Source organism: Equus caballus, chromosome 1 (assembly GCF_041296265.1).
Source record: "Equus caballus isolate H_3958 breed thoroughbred chromosome 1, TB-T2T, whole genome shotgun sequence".
In the NCBI taxonomy this organism is placed as follows: Eukaryota; Metazoa; Chordata; class Mammalia; order Perissodactyla; family Equidae; genus Equus; species Equus caballus.
The window spans coordinates 83,505,850-83,528,049 of NC_091684.1; the positions used below are offsets into that span (position 1 = coordinate 83,505,850).

At 40.6% G+C, this 22,200-nt stretch overlaps 1 protein-coding gene across 5 annotated transcripts in view; it reads left to right on the forward strand.

The window, feature by feature from the left end:
- LOC100056446 (zinc finger protein 37A) overlaps positions 1–22,200 on the forward strand; it is a 72,303-nt gene that overhangs the window by 40,111 nt on the left and 9,992 nt on the right. The window contains exons 7-9 of one of the 5 annotated variants that reach the window (XR_011423579.1): positions 17,494–17,611; positions 18,481–18,590; positions 19,542–19,719. The exons of 3 other annotated variants lie outside the window; for them this stretch is intronic. The gene's annotated coding sequence lies outside the window, so the exon portion shown is untranslated. The remainder of the gene's footprint in view (positions 1–17,493; positions 17,612–18,480; positions 18,591–19,541; positions 19,720–22,200) is intronic. One more of the 5 variants, XR_011423580.1, reaches the window with a different exon arrangement.

Genomic DNA, 22,200 nt, shown 5'->3' on the forward strand with positions numbered 1-22,200 from the left:
TGGAGAGAAGTAAAAGTGTAAGCTTAGGAATGCTCTTGAATTTAAATTATCAGTTTAAAATAAAGTGTTATAATTTTAAGATATTTTATGTAAGCCTCATGGTAACCACAGAGAAGAACCTGTAGTATTTATGCAAAAGAACATGATAAAGAAGTCATAGAAAACTCATTACAAAAGACATCAAAACACACACAGGGGCCATCCCTATGGCCTAGTGGTTAAGTTTTGTGTGCTCTGCTTCAGTGGCCTGGGTTCACAGGTTTGGATCCCAGATGCGGACCTACACAACTCATCAGCCATGCTGTAGTGGTGACCCACATACAAAATAGAGGAAGACTGGCACAGATATTAGCTCAGGTCAAATCTTCCTCAAGCAAAAAGAGGAAGATTGGCAACAGATGTCAGCTCAGGGTGAATCTTCCTCAATGACAACAACAACAACAGCAACAAAACAAACCCACAAACACAGAAGGCTAAGAAGCAAGGAATAATGGATCTACAAAACAGCCAGAAAACAGTTAACAAATTGACTTAATAAGTCCTTATCTATCAATAATTACTTTAAGCATAAATGGATTAAATTCTATAATCAACAGGAATTGCTGAATGGATAAAACAAGATCCAATGAAATGCTGCCTACAGGAGACTCACGTTAGCCTTAACACACATAGACTGAGAGTGAGAGAGTGAAAAAAGATATTTCATGTGAATGGTAACCAAAAATAGCAGAAGTAGTTATATCAGACAAAATAGACTTTAAAACTGGTAAAAGAGAAAAGTTCGTTATATAATGGTAAAGGGGTCAATCCATCAAGAAGATGCAACACTTTTAAATATTTATATACTCAAGTTTGAAGTAACTATAAATATAAAGTAAAATTTAACAGAACTCAAAGGAGAAATAAACAGCAATACAATAGTAGTTGGAGACTTTAATACCCCCTCTCAAAAAGGAAAGATCATCCAGAGAGAGAATTAATAAGGAAACAGCAGGTTTGAACAACACTATAGGCCAAATGGACCTAATGGATATATACAGAACATTCTATTCAAGTACAGCAGAATACATGTTCTTTTCAAGTACACATGGAACATTTTCTAGGATGTGCTCTATGTTAGGGCACAGAACAAGTCTTAACAAACTTAAGAAGATTGAAATCATACCAAATATCCTCTCTGACTACAATAATATGAAACTAAAAATAACAGGAGGATAACCAGAAAACTCATGAATACATAGAAATTAAATAACACTCTCTGTACAACCAATGTAACAAAGAAGAAATTAAAGAGAGAGTAAAATACTATCTGGAGACTCACAAAAATGGACATCAAAGTACCAAAACTTAGGGGATACAGCAAAAACAGTTCTAAGAGGAAAGTTCATGGTAATAAATGCCTATATTAAGAGACAAGAAAGATCTCAAATAAACAACCTGACTATGCCTCAAGGAAGTAGAAAAAGAACAAACTGAGTCCAAAGTTAGCAGAAAGAAGGAAATAAAGATTACAGCAGAATTAAATTGAATAGAGAACAGGAAAACAATAGAAAAGACTAACAAAACTAAGAGTTGGTTCTTTGAAAAGATAAACAAAATTGATAAAACTTAAGGAAGAGTAACCAAAGAAAAAAGAGAGAGGACCCAAATTGACAACATTATAAATGAAATGGGAGACATTACAGTTGATACCACAGAAATAAAAAGGATTGTAAGAAGCTATATGAAAATGTATATGCCAACAAACTGGACAACTAGAAGAAATGGAAAAAGTCTTACAAATGTGCAGTTTACCAAGACTGAATCAGGAAGAAATAGAAATTCTGAACAGACCAATTACTAGTAAGGAGATTGAGTCAGTAATCAAAAGTCTCCCAATGAAGGAAAGTCCAGGGCCAGATGGTTTCACTGGTGAATTTTATCAAACACTTGAAGAAGAATTAATGCCAATCCTTCTCAAACTATTCTGAAGATTGAAGAGGAGGGAACACTCCAAAACTCATGTTATGAGGCCAACATTATCCTGATGCCAAAGCCAGAAAAGAACACTAAGAAAAGAAAACTATAGACCAATATCCTTGATGACTATAGATGCAAAATTCTCAATAAAACACTAGCAAACTGAATTCAGCAGCACATGAAAAGGATCATTCACTGTGATCAAGTGGGATTTATCCCTGGAATGCAAGGATGGTTCAAGATATGCAAATCAATAAATGTGATACATTAATGAAATAAAAGGAAACAATCATTTATCATCTCAATAGATGCAGAAAAAGCATTTGACAGAATTCAACATCCAGTCATGATAAAAACTCATAAATTAGGTACAGAAGGAATGTACCTCAACATAATAAAGGCTGTATATGACAAGCCTGCAGCTGACATCATGCTCAATGAAAGGTTGGAAGCTTTCCCACTAAGATCAGAAACAAGATAATGGTGCCCACTCCCATCACTACTATTCAACATAGTACTGGAAGTCCTAGCCAGGGCATTCAGGCGAGAAAAAAGAAAAGTATCAGAATTGGAAAGGAAGAAGTAAAATTGTCTTTATTTAAAGATGACATGATTTTATATATAGAAAATCCTAAAGATTTCACCAAAAAACTGTTAGGTCTAAGCAATGATTTCAGGAAGGTTGCAAAATATAAAATTAACATGGAAAAATCAGTAGCATTTCTATAACAATGAATTTTTGAAAAAGAAAACTGTCCCATACACAGTAGCATCAAAAACAGTAAAATACCTAGGTTAAATTTAGCCAAGGAGGTGAAAGATCTCTATATTGAAAACTAGAACATATTATGAAAGAAATCTAAGAAAACAGAAATAAATGGGAAGGTATTTCATGTTCATAGATTGGAAAAATTAATATTGTTAAAATGTGTCCATAAAAACCAAAGCCATCAATAGATTCAGTGCAATCTCTATCAAGATTCCAATGGCATTTTTTACAGAAGTAGAAGAAAATCATCCTAAAATTTATGTGGAACAACCAAAGACCCTGAATAGCCAAAGCAATCCTGAGGGAGAACAACAAAGTCATACTTCCTGATTTCAAGCTATGTTATAAAGCTAAAGTAATCAAAACAGTATGATGTTGGCATAAAACAGATGCACAGACTAATATAAAAGAATTGAGAGCCTAGAATTAAGCCTGTGTATATGTGGTCAACTATTATTTGATAAGGGAACCAAGAATACTCAATGGAGAAAAGACAGTCTCTTCAATAACTAGTGCTAGGAAAGTTGGCTATTCACATGTGAAGGAATGAAACTAGACCCCTGTATTTCACCACTCACAAATATTAACTTGAAATGGATTAAAGACTTAAATGTAAGACTGGAAACCAGAAAACTCCTAGAAGAAAAAATAGGGAAAAAGCTCCTTGACATGGGTCTTGTAGTGATTTTTTGAATGTAACACATAAAGCACAAGCAACAAAACAAAAAATAAACAAGTGGGACCATCTCAAACTAAAAACTCTGCAGAAAAGAAGAGACAGTCAACAAAATGAACAGACAACCTACAGAATGGGAAAAATATTTGTAAACCATGTATTTGATAAAGAGTTAATATCCAAAAGATATAAAGGACTGATAAAACTCAGTGGCAAAAAAAAAAAAAAAAAGATCCAATTAAAAAATGGGCAAAGGATAGGATAAACATTTGTCCAAATATGATATTAAAGTGGCCATCAGGTATGTGAAAAGGTGTTCAACATCACCAATCATTAGAAAAGTGCAAATCAAAATCACAAGATGTTTCTCACCTGTTAGAATGGCTGTCATGAGAAACATAAACGATAAATGCTGGTAAGGGTGTGAAGAAGAGAGACCGTTGTGCACTGTTGGTGGGATTGTAACTTGGTACTATGGAAAATAGTATGGAGTTTCCTCAAAAATGAAAATAGAACTGCCACCTGATCTGGTAATTCCACTTCTGGGACTATATCTGAAGGAAATGAAAATACTATGTTGAAGAGATATATGCACCCCCATGTTCATAGTAGCGTTATCTACAACAGGTAAGACATGGAAATGACTGAAGTGTCCATCCAGATGAATGGAAAAAGAAGTTGTGGTGTTTATACGTACAATGGAATATTCAGCCATAATTAGAAGGAAATCTTGCCATTTGCAACAGCATGGATGGAACTTGAGGGCTTTTTGCTAAGTGAAATAATTCAGACAGAGAAAGACAAATACTGCATGATCTTACTTATATGTGGAATCTAAAACAAAACAAACTCAAACAAACAAAAACAAAAATCAAAAAACCCCCAAACTCATAGAATAAAGAGTTCGGATTTGTGGTTACCAGAGGTGATAGGTGGGGGGTGGTGGGGGAACTGGATGAAGGTGGTCAAAATATAAAACTTGCAGTTATAAAAGAAATAAGTACTGAGTATGTAATATACATCATGGTGACTGTAATTAGCTCTGCTGTGTGATCTATTCAAAAGTTGTTAAGAGAGTAGATCCTAGGAGTTCTCGTCACAAGGAAAATGTTTTTCTTTTTTCGTATGTATGAGATGATGTACTGCAATCATTTGTTTTGATCATGTTACTTTGAGAAGACATTTCATGGAATGGATGTGATAGCCTTTCAGTAATGCATTTAGACAAATAATTAAAAACACATGGAATACCGATGGTTATAAGAGTGAAATCCACTTGCTACAAAAAGAACAGTGTTATGTAAGGGAGTGGTTGTGATATCCGTTCTGTAATAGATTTAGAGCAGAGTTTAAAAACACGTGATAAAGATGGTTATTAGACTGCTACATACCAGCTTTTTTTTTTTTTTACAAGAGTGTTATTTCAGAGAATGCATATGCTAGACATCCTATAATGCATGTAAAGAAATGTTTAAAAACACATGTAGTAATGATGCTTATAACAGGGCTATATCAATGCTACCTAGAGAAGAGTGTAATTTTGGGGAATGGATGTAATAGACATTTTGTAATGCATTTAGAGACTTGTTATGTGCAAGCTACTTTGACAACTTTATTATTTCAGGGAATGGATGTGATAGCTCTTCTGTGATGCATTTAGAGAAGTATTTAAAAACACATATAATAAAAATGTTTAAAAGAGTTGCACATAACTTTAACAAGAGTGTTATTTAAGGGAATGGATGTGATATTCATTCTGCAGTGCATTAGAGAAGTTTTTAAAAGCACATGTAATAATGATGGTTATAACAGTAATGCTTGCTTGCTATGTAGCAAAGAGAGTTGTTCAAGGGAATGAATATGATAGACATTCTATAATGAATTTAGAGGAGTATCTCAAAATACAAGTAATAAGATGGTTATGAGTGCTACTTCAAGGTACTTTAACAAGAGTGTTAATTAAGGGAATGGATGTGATAGACATTCTACAGGGCATTTAGAGAAGTGTTTGGAAACATGGAATAAAGATGGTTACAATCATGCAACTTGTTTTGTACATAGGATAGAATGTTATTTAAGGGAATGGTTGTGATAGCCATTCTGTAATACATTTAGAGAAGTGCTTAAACCACATGTAATAAAATGATTATAGAAGTCCTATGGGCAAGTTACTTTGCCAACAGTGTTATTTCAGGGAATGAACGTGGTAGCTATTCTGTAAGACATTTATAGAAGTATTTAAAAACATGTAATAAAAATGGTTATGAGTATGCTACTTAATGTGACTTTGATTACAATGTTATATTAGGAAATTGACATTTTAGCCATTCTGTAAATTATGTAGAGACGTGTTTAAAAAGACATGTAGTAAAGATGATTATTAGGGTGGTATGGGAATCCTGCCTTGAGAAGATTGTTATTTCAGTGGTTGGATGTAATATCCATTCTGTAAGGCATTTAGAGGAGTTTAAAACCAAATGTAATAAAGGTGGCTCTAAGAGTGCTACTTGCTTTCTACCTGGAGAAGAGTTATTTTAGAAAATGGATGTGATGTCCATTCTGTAATGAATTTAGAGAAGTGTTTAAAATCATATGTAATAAAGATGGGCATAAGAGTTCTTGTAGTGTAAGGCCTGACAGTTGGGTTTTCTCTTTTTTGTAATGCAAGTGCCTGACTTAAGCTTTGATTGCCAAGTCATCCACTTCAAAGAGGGCTATCTCAGATAAACACATTGCCAGTCACACAACTATACAGAGAGCCACTCCACACCCTGCAAGTTTCCTCTGTTTTAGAAATCTTGGTTCATTTCCATAACTGACCATTTGGGTCACTTGTTTTTTCTCTTCCTACACTTGAAATTTCCACCCTTATGTCTTAAATTCACTAATAAAAAACAAGCCCATGAAACCTTAGGCTCCCATCCTCAACCCCAATAAAAGTGGAACCCCAGGCCCAAGCTCTCTTTCTACCTATGACCTTGCTTTGTGGCCTTAGGTGTGCCCTATAATTTCCAGGGCCTGTAAGTAATAAACCCTTTTCCCCCCACAGTTTCCTGATAATTATTGCTGTGGGTGTCTTGCAGTGTTATTAAGAACCACAAGAGCTGGTCCAGCCACAACATTGGTTATTGATAGGCTGAGACCGGCACACAAAACAGTGCTGCTTGCAAGCTACCTCGACGAGAGTGTTATTACAGGGAATGTCTATCATAAACATTCTGTAAGACATTTAGAAAAGAGTTTTAAAACATGCAATAAAGATGGTTATATGAATATTATGTGGAATCTACTTTGACAAGAGGGTTATTTCAGGGAATTGATGTGATTGCTCTTCTGTAATGCATTTAAAGAGGTGTTTAAAAACATTAGATGATGATTATATGAGTGCTATGAACAAGCTACCTTGACAATAATATTATTTAAGAGAATGGCTTGGTAGACATTCTGTAATGCATTTAGACAAGTATTTAAGAACACGTGGAAGAAAGATGTTTATAAGAGTGCAACCCACTTTTAACATAGAGGCAAACGTTATTTGCTGAATGATAAGATCAACACCGTGTAATGCATTTAGAGAAGTGTTTAAAAACATGTGTAAGGATGGTGTTTATAAGCAGGCTACCTGCTTGCTATGGAGAGAACAGTGTTGTCTAAGTTAATGGATGTGATACCATTATGTAATGTGTTTAGAGAAGCATTTAAAAACATTTATGTTGACATTTGTCATATGAGTGTTCTGTACAGGCTACTTTGACAAGGGTGTTATTTCAGGGAGTGGATGTGATAGCGTCTGTAATGCTTCAGAGAAGTGTATAAAATGTGTAATAGAGATGATTATAAGTGTGCTACATGCATGCTATCTTGTCGAGTTATTTCAGGAATGGATGTGATAGCAATTCTGTAATGCATTTAGAAAGGTTTTTTAAAACTTTGTAATAATGATGATTTATAGTAGTGCTACCTGGCTGCTATGAAGAGAACTTTATTATTAAGTGAATGGACCTTATTGTCCTTCTGAACTGCATTTAGAGAAGTATTTAAAAACATGTAAGAAAATGGTTATATGAGTGCAATGTAGAAGCTTCTTTAACAGTAGTGTCATTTTAGGGAATATATGTGATAGTTCTTTTTTCCCCAGTTTTATTGAGATATAATTGACCTATAACGTTGTATAAGTTTTAGGTGCACAATGTAATGATTTTATATACGTATATATTGAAAAATGACTGCCACATAAGATTAGTTAACCTCCATCAATGCACATTGTTAAAATTATTTTCCTTGTGATGAAATAGAAATCTACTCTCAGCAACTTTCAAATATACCAGTATTGTTAATTACAGTTATAATTTTTTACATGACATCTCTAGAACTCATTTATCTTATAACTGGATGTTTGTAGCTTTTGACCACCTTCAGCTAATTTCCTCACCTTCCTCTTGCCTCTGGTAACCACAAATATGATCTCTTTTTCTATGAGTTAGGTTATTTTAGATTCCACATATACGTGAGATCATACAGTATTTGTCTTCCTCTGCCTGACTTACTTCACTTAGCATAGTGCCCTCCATGTTGTCACAAATGGCAGGATTTCCTTTTTTTAAATGACTGAATGGTATTCCATTGTATCTATGTACCCCAATTTCTTTAATCATTCATCTCTTGATTGACATTATGAAGTTTCCGTATCTTGGCTGTTGTAAATAATGCTATAGTGAACTTGGGGGTGCAGATATTTTTTCAGAACAATGATTTCATTTCTTTCAGACATATATCGAGATTTTAAATTGCAGGATCATATGGTAGTTCTATTTTTGATTTTTGGAGGAATCTCCATTCTTTTTTCCTTAGCGGCTGTATCCCCACCAACAGTGCACATGGGTTCCCTTTTCTCCACATCCTTGCCAGCATGTGTTATCCCTTGTCTTTTTGATGATAGCCATTCTGACAGGTTTGAAGTAATAACTTATTGTGGTTTTGATTTGCATTTCCCTAATAATTAGTGAGATTGAGCAGCTTTTTTATACCTATTGGCCATTTGAACGTCTTTTTTTTCTTTTTGTAAAAATGTCTGCTCAGGTTCTTTGTCAATTTTTAAATTGGATTATTTAGTTTTTTTGCTATCGAGTTGTATGTGTTCCTTACATATTTTAGATATTAATCCCTCATCAGATATGTGGTTTGCAAATATTTTCTCCCATTCTGTAGGTTTCCGTTGCATTTTGTTGATCATTTCTTTGGCTGTGTAGAAGCTTTTTAGTTTGTTGTGGTTCTGCTTGTTTATTTTTGATTTTGTTGCTTGTGATATAGGTATTGTATAAAAAATATCATTGCCAAGATGCATGGCAAGAAGTTTTTCCCTATATTTCTCCTAGGAGTTCATGGTTTCAAGCTTACATTTAATTTTTCTTTAATTCATTTCAAGTTAGTCTTTGTGAGTAGTTTAAGATAGGGATCTAGTTTTAATCTTTTGCATGTGAATGTCCAATTTTCCCAGCACCATTAAATGAAGAGACTGTCTTTTCTCCATTGAGTATTCTTGGTTCCCTTGTCAAATATTAGTTGACCACCTATATGAGGGTTTATTTCTAGGCGCTCTATTCTGTTCCATTGGTCTATATGTCTGTTTTTATGCCAGTGCCATAGTTTTTTGATTATTATAGCTTTGTAATATAGATTGATATGTTACACAGGAAGCATAATGCTTCCAGCTTTGTTTTTCTTTCTTAAGATTGTTTTGGCTATTGGGGTCTTTTGTGGTTCCATATGAATTCTGGGATTGCTTTTTCTGTATCTGTAAAAAATGCCATTGGACTCTTGATAGGGATTACATTGAATCTGTAGATGGCTTTAGGTAGTATGGACATTTTAAACAGTATTAATTATTCCAATTCATAAACATGGAATATCTTTCCATTTATTTATGTCTTCTTAAACTTCTTTTATCAATGTCTTGAATTTTCTATGTAGAGATCTTTCATCTCCTTGGTTAAATTTATTCCTAAGTATTTTATTGTTTTTGATGCTGTTGTAAATAGTTATCTTTATTTCTCTCTCAGACAATTCATTGTTAGTGGATAGACATGCTACTGATTTTTGTATGTTGGTTTCGTATCCTGCAACTTTCCTGAGTTTATTTGTTAGATTTAACCGTTTCTTGGTGGGCTCTTTGGGATTTTACATTCAAAATCATGTCATTTGAGAAGAGTGAGTCTCTTGTAGACAACATATCATTGGATCTTGTTTTTTTTTTATTTTTTTAAATTATTTTACTTTATTTTAAAAAGATTAGCCCTGTGCTAACATCTGCTGCCAGTCCTCTTTTTTGCTGAGGAAGACTGGCCTTGAGCTAACATCCATGGCCATCTTCCTCTACTTTATATGTGGGAGGCCTACCACAGCATGGCTTGCCAAGCAGGTAGTGCCATGTCCGCACCTGGGGTCTGAACTGGCAAACCCTGGACTGCCTAAGTGAAACATGTGTACTTAACCACTGCACCACTGGCTGGCCCCTGGATGTTGTTTTTTTATCCATTCATTCTCTGTATTTTTATTGGGGAACTTAATCCATTTATGTTTAGATTACTTACTGATAGGTAAGGACTTACTTTTGTCATTTTGTTAATTGTTTCTTGACTGTACTGTAGATCCATTGTTTCTTGCTTCTTATTTTGCAGGCTTCTCTTTGATTTGATGATTTTTTTTGTAGTGGTATGCTTTGACTTTTCATCATAACCTTTTGTCTAGCTACTGCAGGTTTTTCTTTGTTGTTCCTATGAGGCATACATAAAATAGCTCATGTATAAAGTGCTCTATTTTTTACTGATAACAATTTAATGTTGATGGCATTCCTAAACTTTCCACTTTTACTCCCCCTGCCTCCATTTTAGGTTTATTGATGTTACAGGTGACATACATTTTATATTGTGTATCAATAACAAATTATTGCAGCTATGTTTATTTTTAATACATTTATTTTCAACTTTTAAACTAGAGTCATAAGTGAATTATGCATCATGATTACAACATTGGAGAATATGAATTTAATTACATATTTACTCTTTAACAGTGAATTTTTTCATTTTTGTGAGGAGTTTGGCCCTGCGTTAACATCTGTTGCCAATATTCCTCTTTTTGCTTGAGGGGAGTTGTTGCTGAGCTAAAATCTGTGCCAATTTTCCTCTATTTTATATGGGACACTGCCTCAGCATGGCTTGAGGAGCAGTGCTAGGTCTGCGCCCAGGATTGAAACCTGTGAACCCCAGACTGCCAAAGCAGAGCATGTGAACTTAACAACTACACCACCAGGCTGGCCCCTTAACAGTTAATTTTACACCTACATTCATTTGTTTTTACAATGTTAATTTGCATCCTTTTATTTCCACTTGAAGAACTCCTTTCATCTTTGACTGTAAGGCAGGTGTAATGGCAAATGAACTCCTTCAGCTTTTGTTTGTTTGGGAAAGCCTTTATCTCTTTTATTTTTGATGGACAGCTTTGCCAGGTATAGAATTCTTGGTTGACAGTTTTTTTTCTTAAATATTTTGAATGTATCATCCCATTCTCTCCTGTCCTGAAAAAAAGTCTTTAGAGATATCCACCAATTATCTTATGAGAGTATCCCTTGTAGGTGATGTGTTGCTTTTTCCTTGCTGCTTTCAAAATTCTCTTTGTCTATAACGTTTTGTTTTTGAGGAAGATTAGCCCTGAGCTAACATCTGCTGCCAATCCTCCTCTTTTTGCTGAAGAAGACTGGCCATGAGCTAAGATCTGTGCCCATATTCCTCTACTTTATACTTGGGACTCCTGCCATAGCATGGCTTGCCAAGTGGTGCCATGTCTGTATCTGGGATCCAAACTGGCGCCGAAGCAGAATGTATGAACTTAACCGCTGCGCCACTGGGTTGCCCTGTCTTTAAATTTTGACAATTTAATTATATGTGTTGGTGTAGCCTTTTTCAGATTCAATCTGTTTGAGATTCTTTGGGCTCATGAATCTGGATGTTCATTTGTCTCCAAAGGCTTGGGAAGTTTTTGCTCATTATTGCTTCAAATATACTTTATTACTTTCTTTTTCTCTTCTTCTGGGATCTTATAGTGTGTGTATTATTTTCTTTTATAGAATCCCTTATGTCCTGTTGGTTTTCTTCATTACTTTTCCTTCCCTTTTTTTTTGCTCCTCTGATTGGATAACTTCAAAAGACCTATCTTCTAGTTCACTGTTTCTTTCTATTGCTTGATCAAGACTACTGTTGAAGCTCTCTATTGAATTCTTTAGTCCACTCATTGTATTCTTCAGCTCTAGGACTTTTTGATGGTTTCTATTTTTTTGTTGAACTTATCATTTTGTTTATGCATTGTTTTCTTAATTTCATTTAGTTGTCTGTCTGAGTGTTCTTGTACTTCACTAGACTTCCTTTAAAAGATTATTCTGAATTCTTTGTCAGATAGTTCATGAATCTTCATTTCTTTAGGGTCAGTTACTGGAGCTTTATTAGGTTCCCTTGGTGGTATCATGTTTCCCTGATTTTTTTGTGTTCCTTGATTCCTTATGTTGCTGTCTACATGTTTGGGTAAGTAGTCTCCTCCTCCAGACTTCACATTTTCTTTGACAGAGATAGTTATTCACCAATCGACTTAGCTGGCGGTTTGCTGCAGGCTAGGAACAGTGGGATAGGAAAGCTGGCTTGGTTCCTTGCCCAAGCACATGTGTATAATGGGCTCAGTAGTTGCCTGGATTCTCTGGTCAGGCTTCTTTTTCAGGTGGGACTGAGTACTATACTCAACAGTAGGCAGGGCTATGAATTAACTTCACTGCCTGGGCAGGGCAGCAGAACGGGTCCCAAGGCAGGCACAGCTTGTTGTTTGGGGATCTGAATCTGGAAAACTGCCCACTGAGTTCCCTCACCAGTCATGGTCACTGGCTTTGCTCTGCAGACAGGCGGAGATGGTGCCTGCCCTCTGCTCACATACCACTGTAAGCAGGGCTATGCATGGGCTACACAACTTCCTGAGTGCTCTTGTTAGGTTTTCTGATCTGGCATGGCTGAAGGCTGTATTCAGCAGTGGGTAGAGCTATGAGTTAGCTTCCTCTCCTGGAAGAGGTGGCAGAACCAGCTCCAAGGCAACAAGGCTTGTTATTTGGGCTCCTGAGTCAGGCAGAATTGTGCACCATGCCCCCTGGCTAGATAGTGCCACCAGCTTGGCTTGGAAGAATGGCAATGTGGTCAGCCAGGTTCTCTGCTCAAGTCTTGCAGGTTTGTGCAGCTTCCTGGGTGTTCTGGCTAGAGTTCCTGAGTTCCAGTTGGGAAGATCTAGGGGCAATGCTCACCAGTAGGCAGGGCTATGAATTAGCTTCCCTATCTGGCTGAGCTGGCATTACAGTCTCTATGGCTGGCAAAGCTTATTTTTGGAGGGTCCCAAATTAGACAGAACTGTGCAACAAGCTCCCTGTCCAGATGGGGCCACTGGCTTGGATCTGCAGAGGAGCAGAGCCAGGGGCCAGGCTCTCTGCTCCAGTACTGCTGGGCCACACAGATTCCCAAATGCTCTGGTCATATTTGCTTCTTGGGCAGGGCTGAGGGCTGCACTAAAGAGTTGGTGGTGCTATGAGTTAACTTTCTGCCTGGGTGAGGCAGCAGAACTCAGTCTCCAAGCTTAGCAAAGCTTGTTTTTTGGGGTCTTGAATCAGGTAGTACTACACACTGAGTTACCTGCCCATGTGGGGCCACATCCCTTGTTCTTCCTCTGTGCAGAGCTGCTGGCCAGGTTCCTTGCTTAAGTGTAGCTGGACTATGCAGGTCTCCAGGTGTTTCAGCCAGGCTTACTGGTTGGGTGGTGCCGTGGGATACATTCAGTGGTAGGTGGGCTATGATAGCTTCCTTGCCCTGGAGAGGCAGCAGAACACTCTTCAAGGCCACCAGAGTATGTAGTTTGGGATCTCGAATCAGGCACCATTGCACACCACATTCCCTGGTCAGATGGGGCCGCCATCATGGCTCTTCCTATGGGCAGAACCACTGGCTGAGCTATTTGCTCAAGTGCTGTTGGGCTATGTGGTTTTCTACATACTCTGGCCAGGATTCCTGCTTGGTTCAACAAGATATCAAACAGCTTACTGCCTATGTTTTTGTCTAGGAGGTTTATGGTTTCAGGTTTTACGTTCAAGTCTTTAATCCCTTTTGAGTTAATTTTTGTGTATGGTGTAAGATAGTGGTCCAGATTCATTCTTTTGCACGTGGTTGTCCAGTTTTCTCAACACTATTTATCGAGGGGACTGTCCCTTCCCCATTGTTTATTATGAGTCTGGCTGCTTTATAGCAGTATTTGAGAAATAGTGTTGAGAAAGTATTTTCCACATCAAACTTCTATAAGACATTTAAATTGCTTGATCCTGCATTGAAAATGTAGCATAATAAACTATTTATTATTTATCCATGTTTATTTTTAATTTAATGAAATGGGATCAATTTTTAAAAAAATAAATGACAGGATTTCTTGTCCACATGATAATTTCATGACTATAGATTCTGTCTTTGTAAGATTTTTTTTGTAATAACTGTTTGTACCCACTCAACTTCCCTGACTAAAATAATACGTATCAAAATTTTTCAAAATTACCTTGTCCTTCCATCAGTTTTCAGTCAATAACATTTTACCACAGGCAGTTTTATTTGGTGTGGATTATTTTTATTAGGAATATTCACAGTGATGGTCGCAGTGTCCTTAAGGTCAAAATGCTGCTGTCCACCCAGCCCACTTCTTTGATTGACAAGAGTCAGTTTTTATCCCTCTCTGCGAACACGCTGCTTGCCCACAAGGCTCCACCACCCTCCACTTCTTCCCACCTCATTAGGGAACAGAAGAGGATTTCTTAGAGCTACTTGCAAGGTTCAGGCAGATGAAGCTACACAGTGGTTCCAGTCACCTCTTCAGGAATTGAAAGAACATTTCCTGCTCAAACATTCTGGTTAGGAACCCAGGTTCTAACTTCTCTGGGAATGAAGAAACACCAAGGAAAGAGAGTGTGTGGTCGGTAGAGGAACGTCCAGTTCACCTGAAAATTACTCCATCTCCTCCTCTTCATTCTGGTGTCTAGTGCAGGGAAAGAGCACTGGTCCCCACCATGGTTTTCATTCTTTATTCCTTAAGAAGAGAAACTCAGTTTTATTGAGGACAGCAATGCACCACATAAATGCTCTAATTCCTAACCTCTCCTGTAGCCGAGAGTGGTCGGATAAACTTTGGGCTAATGATTGTGAGCAGAAGGATTGTGTGGAGCTTTGGAGAGGCTGCTTGGAGGAGCAGACACAGTTGTGTGGGCCCTTTGGCCCTTCAGCTTTCCTCCTTCCTGCCTCAGAATGAAGACATGGTGGCTGGTCCAGGCTTGTGCTCCAGCAGCCATCTTGGGTCAAGAGACAACCTTAAGGATGAACACCAGCTACTAAGATGCTGGGGCAGAATGAGAGATGATGGCTGACTACTGTGGGGTGCAGTAGAGGCTCAGCATGGACTGTCCATGTCCATAGTTCTTTTACATGAAAAAGGAAAAAAGCTCTCTCTTGTCTGTGCCTATATTGTTCCAGGTTTTCTGCTTTATTAGGGAAATCTAATCTTAAAGGAAATACTAGCTTTGCATTGAATCACTATGTGAACTGTGACAAGACACTTCCAATGTCAGGGAGACATCCTGTATGTACCATGGCAGACGCAGGGGTGAAGTTCATCCATATATTCTGAAGAGCCCAATCAATGGCTGCTCTGCATCCGTGTCATCTTCTAGGAGATACAGTGCTTCAGTTTTTCTTTGGGGAACTACCACTTCTCCCTCAGTCCACAGGTTAAGTGAGGCTGAAAAGGCCTCCTGGCTGCAGGTCAGAGGGGTCCGCAGAGCCATTGGGGTGCCTCCAACCTGTGAGGGAGTCTACACCCAACCCAGGGAGGTGGGAGGTGGGACCCTGCAACTCTGCCAGGCTGGGTGTAGGCTTATGCACTTCCTTGTTCAACCCATCATTGTCCAGTTGGGAAACTGAGGCTCACAAGGGGCAGGGACAGGCCCAGGGCACTGGGGGGAACCATCCAGAGGTGAAGGGAGAGTTTGGGCCTCTCATGGGGTTTTATCCCTCCCATGGGGTTTGCTTTGGGAGTAAGAGCTCCCAGGACCCTGGCCCACCCCACCCATGTAGAATTGCTTTCTCTGGGTATCCACACAGGTACATACAGACAGAAACCCTGGCATCAGAGGAGGGGACCATAGGGCATGGACTCAGAGGAGGAGTGGACCTTGGGGAGGTGACAAAGGGAAAAGAAGAAGGAGATAGGACACTGGATCACTCAACCTTGGACCTGGGCAGAGACCTCCTTGTCAGAGCCTCAGGGTCTTCATTTGGAATTGGGGCCAGAATCCTTGCACTGGCTGTTATCAGGAGTTCTTGTGAGGGAACTAGACACCCCAGGGCCAATGCAGACAGGAGGTGCACAGGGGAAGCTTCTTTCAAGGACCCAGGATCCTACAGATCCTGTTCCATTGCCCCGCCCGCGGCCGCCCCCCCAGCCCTGGAGCCCAGGAGAGTTAATGCCTTGAAGTCTCTCTAACAAAGGTGTAAGGGTTTTCCTGATTGGGGTGCTGTACTAGAGATTACCACCAGGGGGCGTCATGTGTCCAATGTGTTCTCCTGGAACAATTGGAGCCTGGAGGGTGTCACCTGGACTCATTCTGCACATTCCCTGCCCGCGAACCGACCTGCACCTCCCGTTGTGAGCATCCATCTCTAATATCCGAGCTTGTCAGTGGCGGGAGGAATCCTCCTATCCATTCATTCAGCATCTGTGCCCTAAGCACACAAATTGTTGCAGCTCCTAAAATAGCCCACAGGGGTCCTGCCCTCTAGCAGCTCACAGTCTGGACGGAAAATGGACAAAATCGTGAACATAAAAACAAATGAAAGAAAAGAGCAAGTGCTGTATCAGAAAACAGCAAGATGCCACAAGGGAGTGCTAGGCTCCACTAGGTGAGGGGTCAGAGAAGGCTGTGCCGAGGTGGCATTTATATTTCCAGCAGGATGATGAGAAGGAGCCAGCCCTGCACAGGTCTTGGGATGTTTAGCCAAGAAGAAGACACAACTGTGCAGAGAGAGAGAACAAGGGTGAGGGCAAGCAGGAGATCAGGCACTGACTGTTTAAAACCAAATTGGAGGTGACATTGCATCACTTTGCCACCTTCTATGGGATAGAGGGAGTCACCAAGTCCAGTCCACAGTCAAGGGGAGAGGATGACACAAGGACATGTCCCCCAGGAGGTGGGGTTCATGGGGAGCCACTGAGGGGAGATGGGAAGGCCGGAGAAGTTGAGTGCCTGGCTCAGAAGCACAGACACATAATAGGCAGAGGCAGGTATGAACTCAGCTCTGTGTCCTCAGAGTTGGGGTTCTGGCTGCACAAGCCTTTCTCAGGGGCTCTGGAACAGTCTGTGCTGGTGTAACTGGTACAGACTTGGGGGTGGCATGTGGGTGACAGTGAGGACTAGGCAGCCTTGATGGGCGAATGGCAAGATCTTGTCTGAGGCGGAACCCAGGTCAGGGGAACCCCTTGGGTTCACCCCTGTCCACACCCCACCCAGGGTGGAGGGACCCAGTGCCACATCCATGCTGAACTCACCCTTATGCAGCTCTGGCTCCATCTCTCATTGGACAATTGGGAAACTGAGGCCCATAAACAGGTGGGGACTACCACATAGCACACAGCAGGCAGAGTCCAGAGTGAGGATCTGTTTTGACCTTCCATGCCAAGGCTTGAAGCCCTCTCTTAGGGTTTCTTTGGAAATTAGAAACCCTAAGATCTTAGGAAGTTCTTGCCCCTCCCTGCCTGTGGGGGGGCTGTTTTATTCTGGGCATCCAGAACATGAGCACTGACACATGCGTGAGCCCACTCACATACACGTGTGCGTATGTGCGCGCACACAAACACACACTGAAATTAGATAAGGAGTATGGGGTGATGTCAGAAGAGGATCAGACACAGGATAGGGACCAGAGGGAGAAAAGAGTTGGAGGCACTACCCACATGTGACACCACCTGTCCAATTTTATAGGTATTATCCCACATATGCCTGAGGACATACGTAGAAGTCCATGCTAGAATAATCCCCATTGTCAACGTGGGGAGACAGCCCCTGAGAGACACAATGACTTATCCAGGATCAAGAACAGGTAAGAATGAGGAGTTGAGTCTGAACTCAGGTCTGTCTCCTTAAAGCTGGGACCCTGGCTGCACCCAGACCTTCCCAGGGCCCCGTGGAGAGGGTGTATTGGTGTAACTGTGCACGGATAGGGTGTTGCATGGAGATGGGGGGTGAGCAGTAGCAGCTCAGAGGGCTGTTTGGATAGGTGTTGTCTGAGAAGGGGACTCAGGAAGAGAACCCCAAAGTGAAGTCACTTCCTTGGCAATAGACCCCCACAGAACTTGGAAGCCCTGTAACCAGGCGCCCACATTCCAGTGACAGCCCCATACTCAGCCCGCTTGGCCAGAGACACTTCAGTTAGAAATGTGTTCTCCTGCTGTGTCCCCTCTTAACGGGGCTCTTGTTTCCGGAAAGCCTGGAGTGAGAGCCTTTTCGGAAGCTGCAGACATTTGTTCAACCCTCACTCGACCCAGACACCTCTGGCCATTTGCCAGGAGGTCCCGGAAGGTAACACAAGGCAGCCTAGGGCAGGCCAATCCAGGCCAGGCCACCTCTGTGAGACCTCCCTGGGAGGCCCCACATCCCCTCCTCTTCAGTGTCGGGGGAAGAGGGACATGAGGGGAGGGTAAGCCCTGAGCAGTGATACCTGGTGGCCCTGAGTGGACACACTGCTGAACTGGACTGGCAGGGTGGCAAGGGGATTGCTGAGGTGTCTCTTATTTGTGCCTGTGTGAATCCAAGGCCCTCAGGCTGTCATCTTTTCTGTCTCCTTGGGGGAGGTCTGTGCAGACAGTGGTGTGCATGTGTCTGGAGTGGAGAAGTCTTTTGGGTCTGAGAACCAGCATAGAGCCAGCCGGTCTGAGGCTTCTGCCTGGCTGCTGGGCACTGTCTTTCCAGAGCTCCACCCAGGAGACGGGACAGGAGCTGATCAGTGGGGTCCTCTACTGCATCTGCCTGCAGGGGGGCAGGTGCCCCACGCCAGCCACAGAGTCCGGCGCTGGCTCATGGTGAGTGTAGGCAATGAGGAGACTCCACACCCAGGACCCTGATACAGCCAAAGGCAGCCCGGGGCCCCAGAAGCCACCCTGATACTCCCTTGGGCTCCCTTCTAGAGTCCTGCTCCCAAAGGAATCTGGGTCCCCAAGTCCTCCTCCAACACACCCTCACTGCCTAGCCCTGCTGTGGCCACATGCAAAGTCACTGTCCACCTATTTGTAGGAATATCACAAAGATAATGTTATACAACTTCACTTCACATGAAGTCAAGAGTGTTGCTATTTTTCTACAGATTTTCCTGTTTTAACTCCTGTCCGCAGGTGCACTTGTTGTCTTGCCAAGCCTTCCGCACCTTCTCCAGGTCTTACACATCATCGTGATCAGTAGGGATGTCTTTACCCAAAACCACAGGGGGCTCATGGTACTATGTCTGTTTCTCTACAACTTACTGTCTCAGGGAACTCATCCCCGTGGCCCCTCCAGGTCGGGGGCTGGGCTCACTGGGCTGCACAACATTCCAGAAGGGAGACCAGGTACCACAGCGATTCAGCCCTTCACTGATGTGGGAGCTTGACCTGATTCCCATCTCACCCTTTCAACGTGCCGCATGACCATCCCACATGTCTTAACATCCTGATCCCTCCCACCCCAGGATAAGCCTCTGTGTTCTCATCTCTAGAATGGGATGCTGTGTCAGGAATCACAGGGGGGATGCAGGTGGTACAGGGCGGTGCTGTCAATACTCTGCTAACAAACTGACCTCAGATGCTAATATATTTAATCCTTCCCCACCTCACATTCTACTTTAATACCAAGAACCATTTTTCTGAAGAAGGTGCTCATGTCCCACCTCCTGCCACAGGTCACCTAGTGCTTGGGGATTTGTTTTAAGCTTCTGCCCCACCCCTCCTGGTGTCCATGGTGCTGCTCTCATTGCATGTCCTTCCTCTGTCCCACCCCAGGGTGATACTGTGTCCACAGTGAACAGGAAAGAGACCCACGTCAGGGAGACAGGCCAGAAAAGCAGGTGGAGCGCCTGGTTACCGCCTTGCTGGGCACTGACCCCTCCTATGTGCCCACCTTCCTGGGCACCTGCAGAGCTTTGCCACCACCCAACATTGCTGGACCTGCTGTTCAAAGGTGAGCGCTATGTCCCTCAACGAGACAGTGGTGTTTTGGTGACTTACTAACTGTGAGACTTCAGAATGTCACTGCTCCTCTCTGAGCCTCAGTTTGCTCCTCTGAACAGTAGGGTGAATAGAGGAACAATATCATTAGGTTATTGTAGGGAGTAAGTGGGTCCTCCCTGGAAAGTGCTGTCTGGGTGCCTGGCCTCATGGACAGGTCTGCTGCAGGGCCTGTAGTTGTGCTAATTTATCATTTTCGTTGTGCCCATGAGGAAGCCTCTGCCTCATCCCTCGCTGTCCCCATGGTCTTCGGCTGAGCTGTTTTCTCCTTTGAAAAAGTTATTGAGATTCCCTTAGGGGGTCCCTGTCGAATTCTCTAAGAGTCTACATTTTGAGGATGCCTCCTCATGGAAATCATTGTCTTGTCATTTCACTCTGTGAAGACACAGGCCTCTTGCCAAGGGCGGTGTTTCAGGGAGTGTTCATGGAGCACCTGGTCAGGCCCTGGTTCCACAGCAGGAAACAGAGAGGATGTCGCTGCCTCCCAGGACCCGCAGAGGGTTGGTGGGAATAACTGGTCTACCTCACTGCTCTGTGTATCTGGTCTTAAGAAAATAATACATCACAGCAGAGCATATTTATGTATCCTCCTGATTCTCTAAACAACGAAACATTTTAGAAAATTGGAAAACTATTGCTCAACGTATTTGTATACTTTAAGCTAATTTAGATAGTTTTTCCCAAAATGGGATTACCCTATATTCCCAGTCACTCATTCATTTAATATGAGTAAGTATCTCTGCCCTTTAATATTTTTGAAAATATGGTGTTAATGGTTGCATAGCATTTCTTATGATATCTTGTATGTAATTGTATAAATGAGTGGCTTAAAAATTTTTTTTTTATTGTGGTCACATTGGTTTATAACACTATATAAATTTCAGGTGTACATCATTATATTTCAACCTCTGTATAGACTGCATTGTATTCACCACCAAAAGTCTGTTTACCATCCATCGCTGTACACATGTCCCCTTTTACCCCTTTCGCCCTCCCCCCACCCCCTTCCCCTCTGGTAACCACCAATCTGTTCTCTGTATCCATGTATTTATCTTCCACGTATGAGTGAAATCATACAGTATTTGTCTTTCTCTGTCTATGTTGCTTAGCATAATACCCTCAAGGTCCATCCATGTTGTCAGAAATGACAAGCGTTTCATCTCTTTTTTGGTTGAGTAGTATTCCATTGTTTATATATACCCCATCTTCTTTATCCATTAACCCATTGTTAGGCACATAGGTTGCTTCCCAGTCTTAGCTATTGTGAATAATTTTGCAATGAACATAGGGGTGCATATAGTTTCGATTTAGTATTTTTGTGTTTTTTGCATAAATACCCAGAAGTGGTATATATGGTAGTTCTGGATCATATGGTAGTTCTATTTTTAAATTTTTGAAGAATCTGCATACTATTTTCTCTAGTGACTGCACCCATTTATGTTCCCACAAGTAGTGTACAGGGGTTCCTATTAATCCACATTTTCTCCAAGACTTTATATATCTTTTCTTTTTAATAATAGCCATTTTGTTGGGTGTGAGGTTATCATTGTATCTCACTGTAATTGTGATTTGCATTTCCCTAATAGTTAATGATGTTGAATATTTTTTCATATGCCAGTTGGCCTTTTGTATACTTTGGAAGAAAATGTGTTCAGATCGTCTGTCCATTTTTTGATGTGGTTGGTTGTTTTTGGTGTTGTTGTTGAGTTGTATGTGTTTTTCATATATTTTGGATATTAACCACTTATCAGATATATGATTTATAAATATCTTCTCCCAACTGGTATGTTGTTTTTTCGTTTCGTTTTCCTTTGCTGTGCAGAAGCTTTTTAGTTTGGTGTAGTCTCATTTGTTTATTGTTTCTTTTGTTTTCCTTGCCTAAAGTGACATGATATTCAAAAAGATATTGCTAAGATCAATGAAAAAGAGTGTACTGTGGATGTTTTCTTCTAGAAATTATATGCTTTCAGGTCTTATATTCAAGTCTTCAAGCCATTTTGAGTTGATTTTTGTGCATGGTGTAAGGTAATGGTCTACTTTCATTCTTTTGCATGTGGCTGTCCAGTCTTCCCAACACCATTATTGAAGAGATTTTCCTTTGTACATTGTGTGTTCTTGGCCCCTTTCTTGAATATTAGCTGTCTATACATGTCTGGGTTTATTTCTTTGGTCTCAATTCTGTTCCACTGATCTGTATGTCTGTTTTTGTGCTAGTACCATGCTGTTTTGATGACTATAATTTTGCAGTATATTTTGACATCAGGGATTGTGATACCTCCAGCTTTGTTCTTTTTTCTCAGGATTACTGTGGCTATTTGGGGTCTTTTTTGGTTCCATATAAATTTTAGGATTCTTTGTTCTATTTCTGTGAAAAATGTTATTGGGATTCTGATTGGGATTGCATTGAATCTGTTGATTGCTTTAGGTAATATGG